The sequence below is a fragment of the Coenobita brevimanus genome, chromosome 53, assembly GCF_032717465.1.
Source record: "Coenobita brevimanus isolate Jiangsu-jjx chromosome 53, ASM3271746v2, whole genome shotgun sequence".
Classification (NCBI taxonomy): domain Eukaryota; kingdom Metazoa; phylum Arthropoda; class Malacostraca; order Decapoda; family Coenobitidae; genus Coenobita; species Coenobita brevimanus.
The window spans coordinates 17,843,868-17,849,736 of NC_137006.1; the positions used below are offsets into that span (position 1 = coordinate 17,843,868).

Consider the following 5,869-nt stretch of genomic DNA (forward strand, 5'->3'; position numbering starts at 1 on the left):
GGACGAAGTTCATGCAAAGAGGATCCAAAAGTTGCAAGAGGATGAAGAAAGGGGCAAAATATATATACCAAAGAAGTGGAGGAAAGATCGTGTACATATGATTTGGAGGAGATGGAGGAGGTGGAAGGTGTGTGCAAGGTGTTCACAGATGAAATCTGTACAGCATGTGAGGTGGTGTATGGGCTGGGTCAACAAGTTGACCTTGCCATGTGACATTGGCCTTTGACCTCTCTCTGTGACCTTTACTTTTTGACTGATGTTCTAAAAATCGAATTCGTCTATCCTTGCCTTATATTTACCCCTTCATCAAATGGTGTAAATAAATAAAAACGAACTGATTAAGTTGACCTTCATATTTGATCAATGGTTGTAAAAAAGCATTAAGTGCACTTTTTTCCTGATCGTCACTTTTTCTATCAAGTTTGTCTAAAATCGTAACAAAACTGTTTCAGTTAATTTGTTATGAAGCACACACAAACGAGACGAACTAAGACATTGCCATGTGACCTTGACCTTGGAATGACTGTTCTCAAAACTCAATCACTTCCATATAAAATTCTCATCAACCCTTTTTCCAAATTAGATTTAAATTGAAAAAAAAAATGACCTAGACGATTTTGCTAGTTAAGGAGTTCACCTGGCGCTGTGACCCTAACCTTTGTTTCATTTTAAGAGAAGCAAAATATTTTCTCAATGCAAAACCCTCACCTACTCCACCAAGTCTGTTAACAGTCGAACAAAATTTGAGTCATAAATGTAAATAGGCACACACACACACACACACACACACACACACACACATACACACACACACACACAAGGAATCATCGGAGGTAGACGTCCGTCACCGGCGCTCCATACCAGACCAACACGGCCAGTGGCAATACCTAAATTAGTATCTTTGAATGAGTCAAGCTCTGTACCAGGTTAGACTAAATGATTTTTCATTATTAAAAGGAAAAGAAATAATGAGTTTAAATAAGACTGGTTCAAACAGAACAAAGAACCACGATGCGTTGAGTTGAGTCAGCTGGGTTTGTTTATACTACACAACACGGGGAAAGTGTACATACTCTGTAAGTACATACTCTGTTCATTTAGTATTACAAAATGGATACATACTTCAGTAAAACAAATTTGGAAAAGAAAAGGGATAAAAGTAAAAAGCAAAATGATGATTTCTACCAAGAACTGGTTGAAGTGGAGACTCACAATAGACTGGTTGAACATGTACACAAACTAGAAATGGCTTTCAAAAATGAAATTGATGAAATAAAGAAGCAAATGCACTTGCAAAAGGAAAAGATAGAAAAACTCAGAAGGGAGGCCAATAAGAAAGACACAACCATCAGTGAACTAACAGTGGAATTGAGTACGCTTAGGAAGAAAGTGAGTGAAATGGGAAGTACAGTAGTCAATCACGAGAGTGTTATGGAAGAGTTAAAAAATGACACAGAGACAATTAGGCAAGCAAGCAGTCTTATGGGCCAGAGCAGTGATATTGAGGAGAAGATAACACAGGTGAATGAAGCTGTGCAAAGCTACAAAAATGATGTAGAAACCACGTATGCTGAAATGGTGAAAGTAAAGAAAGACTTAGAAACAAGGGTGGAGGAAAAAAGCATTAAAAAGGAAGTGAAAAGAATAATCCAAAACAATCCAAAGTTAGTCAGAGATTCAGTAGAAATAAATAAATCAATAGTAATCACTGGTATAGAAGAGGAAGAAATTAAAAACAAGATCACTAGAGACAAAAAGGAGATGGCAAATGTAATGAGCTTACTGAAAGAAGTATCAGAGGAAATCTGTAGTAAAGACATAGAGGAACACAAAAGGTTAGGGAAATACGAGAAAAGCAAGACAAGACCTCTAAAGGTGACTTTCCAGAGTGTAAACACTGTGGAAGAGATACTAAAAAATGCAAAGAATCTTATGGAAAAAGAGGAGTTCAAAAATGTATGGATAAAAAGATGCCTAACACAAAGGGAACTGGAATTACTGAAAGAGAAAAGGGAGGAAGCAAAAACAAAAAATGAGGGAAGATCAGAAGAGGAGAAGAATTTTTTTTTTTACAAAGTAATAGGATTGCAGGTACGAAAGTGGTACACAAACAGGATGGAAGAAAAAGGAGGAAGGTAGTAGAACCATGTCATGACAAGTATATAAACAAGATGATAAAGTTGATGTACTCAAATGTGGATGGAATGGTATCTAAATTACTAGAGATAAATGATTATGTCAGAGAAAATGAACCACAAATAATATGCCTAACTGAGACAAAATTAACACCAAGGATATCCAATGACATACTAAACTTAGAGGAATACAATATATGGAGAAGAGACAGAAATTTAAAAAAAGGAGGAGGAATTATAATATTAACTAAGAAAAATCTAACAGTCAAGGAAATAAACCTAGATATACCATCACAAGTAGAAATGATTGCAGTAGAGATCGACACATCTGAAGGTAAAGTAATTGTAGCCAATTCGTACGTGCCACCCAGATCAAACACATGGGAAAGAGACGAATATGAGGACCTGGCAGAGAGTACAATTCAGAGTATAAGGTCATTGCTACATAAAATGGAAGAGAAATCGGAAAGAATTATACTAACTGGGGACTTCAATACAAATATAAATTGGAATACTCTAGACATAAATAGCGAAGAAAGCTGTTGGGACCAAAAGCTCCTGGATCTCGTACAAGGGTTTTTCTTAACGCAACATGTGAGGGAAACCACTAGAAAAAGAGGACTTGATGTACCTTCAGTGCTAGATCTAATATTTACTAGGCAAGAAAATGACATTGACAGTTTAATAATCACCCTCCACTCGGCAAAAGCGATCATGCAGTACTAAATTATAACTTCAGGATAGCATATCACATAGTAAACAGCAATGACAGTTACAAAAAGAGCCTAAACTATAAAAAGGGAAATTATCAAGACCTAAAGAAGTATTCTTAGAAGTTGATTGGGAAAATGAGCTTAGAGGACAAGATTTAAATGCTGTATAAAAAATTTTTTGTGAATTTTATGAAATAGGAGTCCAGAAGTACATCCCACAGCACAAAGAAGCAGATAAGAAAATACAGAAATGGTTCAATACAGAATGTAAAAAATCAAAAGAAAGAAGAGATTTGTTGTGGAATAGATACAGAAGACACAATAGTGAAAGGGCGTATAATAATTACAAACAGGCAAGAAACAACTATACAAGAATAAGGAGGGAAGCCCAAAAACAGTTTGAGGAGGATATAATAAATAAAAGTAGTGATCAACCAAAGTTGTTTTACAGCTATATCAGAAGCAAAACCAAAGTAAAAGATATAATACAATCCATTATGGACGAGGGAATCACTTATACACAAGAGAAAGACATTTGTGAAGCACTAAATGAGAATTTCCAATTAGTTTTTACAGAAGAAAAAAATTTTGAGAGGGACTATGTGGAACACGCATGTCCACACATACTACCAGATATGCAAATAGCAGAAAAAGTAATACAGGAGGAGTTAAGTAGATTAGACAGTGGAAAAGCAAGTGGTCCTGATGAAATTTCATGTTGGGTGTTACTAGAATGTGCAAAGGAGTTAAGTAAACCATTATTTTTAATTTTCAAGAAATCCTTGAGTCAAGGGAAACTACCTGATATTTGGAAAAAAGCAAATATAGTCCCCTTATTCAAGAAAGGAAATAGACAAAATCCTCTCAACTACCGACCAGTATCACTGACCAGTGTTGTAAGCAAGGTATTAGAAAAACTTATAAGAAAAGCTTGGGTAAATCATCTAGAAGAACACAGTATGATAACAGAAAGACAGTTTGGGTTCAGAAAAGGAAAATCATGTGTTACTAATCTGTTGAGCTACTATGACAGAGTAACAAACACAATACAGGAAAGGGAAGGATGGGTGGACAGTATCTATTTAGATTTCAAGAAAGTTTTTGACACAGTACCACACCAAAGACTTTTATGGAAGCTGTACCATCAAGGAGGAATTCGAGGCAAAGTGTTTTGTTGGATGCAAGACTTTCTCATAAAAAGAGAAATGAGGACAGTACTAAGAGGAAACTAATCATCATGGAAAGAAGTGACTAGTGGAGTACCACAGGGTTCGGTGCTGGTACCAATCATGTTTTTAGTGTACATGAATGATATAAACAGTAACACTGGAAATGAGAGCTATCTGAATATTTTTGCAGATGATGCAAAAATACAAAGGAGAATTACTAGCACAGACTCTTGCAGGGAGCTACAAGAAGAATTAAATAAACTTCATGAATGGAGTAGTACATGGCAAATGGAATTCAATGTCGACAAGTGTCATGTAATCAAGTTTGGTAAAAGTGGAAAAAGACCTGATTGGGATTATAAGTTAGGAAATAAAACCCTATACACATCAGAAAGAGAGAAAGACCTAGGTGTGATTATCAATAACAGACTATCTCCTGCTGACCACATCAGCGAGAAGGTACGGAACATGTATACACTGCTTGCAAATATGAGAATAGCATTCACATACATAAATGAAGACATGCTAAGAAGGATAATAACATCATTCATTAGACCAACCCTGGAATATGCATCAATAGTCTGGAGTCCTCATCTCAAAAAGCATATGGACAAGATTGAAAAAGTTCAAAGGGCCGCTAGAAGATGGATACCAACCTTAAGGGACCTAAGCTACGAAGAAAGACTAAATAAACTGAATCTACCAACACTACAGGAGAGAAGCAAAAGAGGTGACATGATAATGCTATATAAGTGCATATCAGGAAAGGAGAAAATAGACATAAATGATTACTTAACATATGGAGAAGCATCAGCAAGAGGACACTGCAAAAAACTGCATAAGAAGAGAGGTGATAAAGACGTAAGGAAATTCAGTTTCCCAAACAGAGCAATTGATCAATGAAATGCACTACCGAATGAAATAGTGTGTGCCAAAACAATTCACAAATTTAAGGATATGTATGATAAATATGGTTTAAGACACGGGACAGTACGAGCTTGACTCATTCCTGTAAAGATACAATTAGGTAAGAACACACACTGTATATATATATATATATATATATATATATATATTCATTCATTCATTGCCAGACGCCATGTATCCCAATCGGGGTGGCCAAGGGCTTAGAGTTAATTGTTTTACAGGGAGGGGCACTAATCCTCCACCAACCCCATTTGACACGTAGGGATGCCAACAGCATCTGGTGTTCCCAGGTGGTCACCCATCCAAGTACTAACCAGACCCAACATTGCTTAACTTCGCTGATCGGACGGGAAGTGCTGTACTCAACGTGGTATGGCCGTTATATATATATATATATATATATATATATATATATATATATATATATATATATATATATATATATATATATATATATATATATATATATATATATATATTCAGTTCACCACCCACCCTTCTCATCACTCACCATGTATACCTGTGGATCATTTTATGCCTGAAGAGGGTATTGGCTATCATCAACCCCCTCCCAGCACAAATGTCCACTAACGCACTCCCATTCTCATCTATCTCAGCAGGCACACCCCATTCACCAACTATTCCATCCACCTTCACATTCCCAACTTTACCATTCATATCACCAATCAAAAACACTCTCTCATTCCTTCCAAACTTTTCCATGCACACTTCTACATTTGTCCAGAGCTCTTCTCTCACTCTTCTAGCACGATCTTGCATTGGCGCATACACACACACAATCGCCCACATTTGTATTCCAACTTTCAACTTTACCCACACATCCTTGACCCAACTGATCCATACTGTCTTATGCTCTTCTTCCATCTTTTACTCACAACTATACATTATATATATATATATATAT

At 36.2% G+C, this 5,869-nt stretch overlaps 1 non-coding gene across 1 annotated transcript; it reads right to left on the minus strand.

Annotated features, from left to right (window-relative positions):
• Positions 1-5,209: 5,209 nt before the first annotated feature.
• On the minus strand, positions 5,210-5,328 carry LOC145400904 (5S ribosomal RNA). The gene has a single exon (XR_013897527.1). It is a non-coding gene; the product is annotated as a 5S ribosomal RNA (ribosomal RNA).
• Between the last annotated feature and the right edge of the window lie 541 nt (positions 5,329-5,869).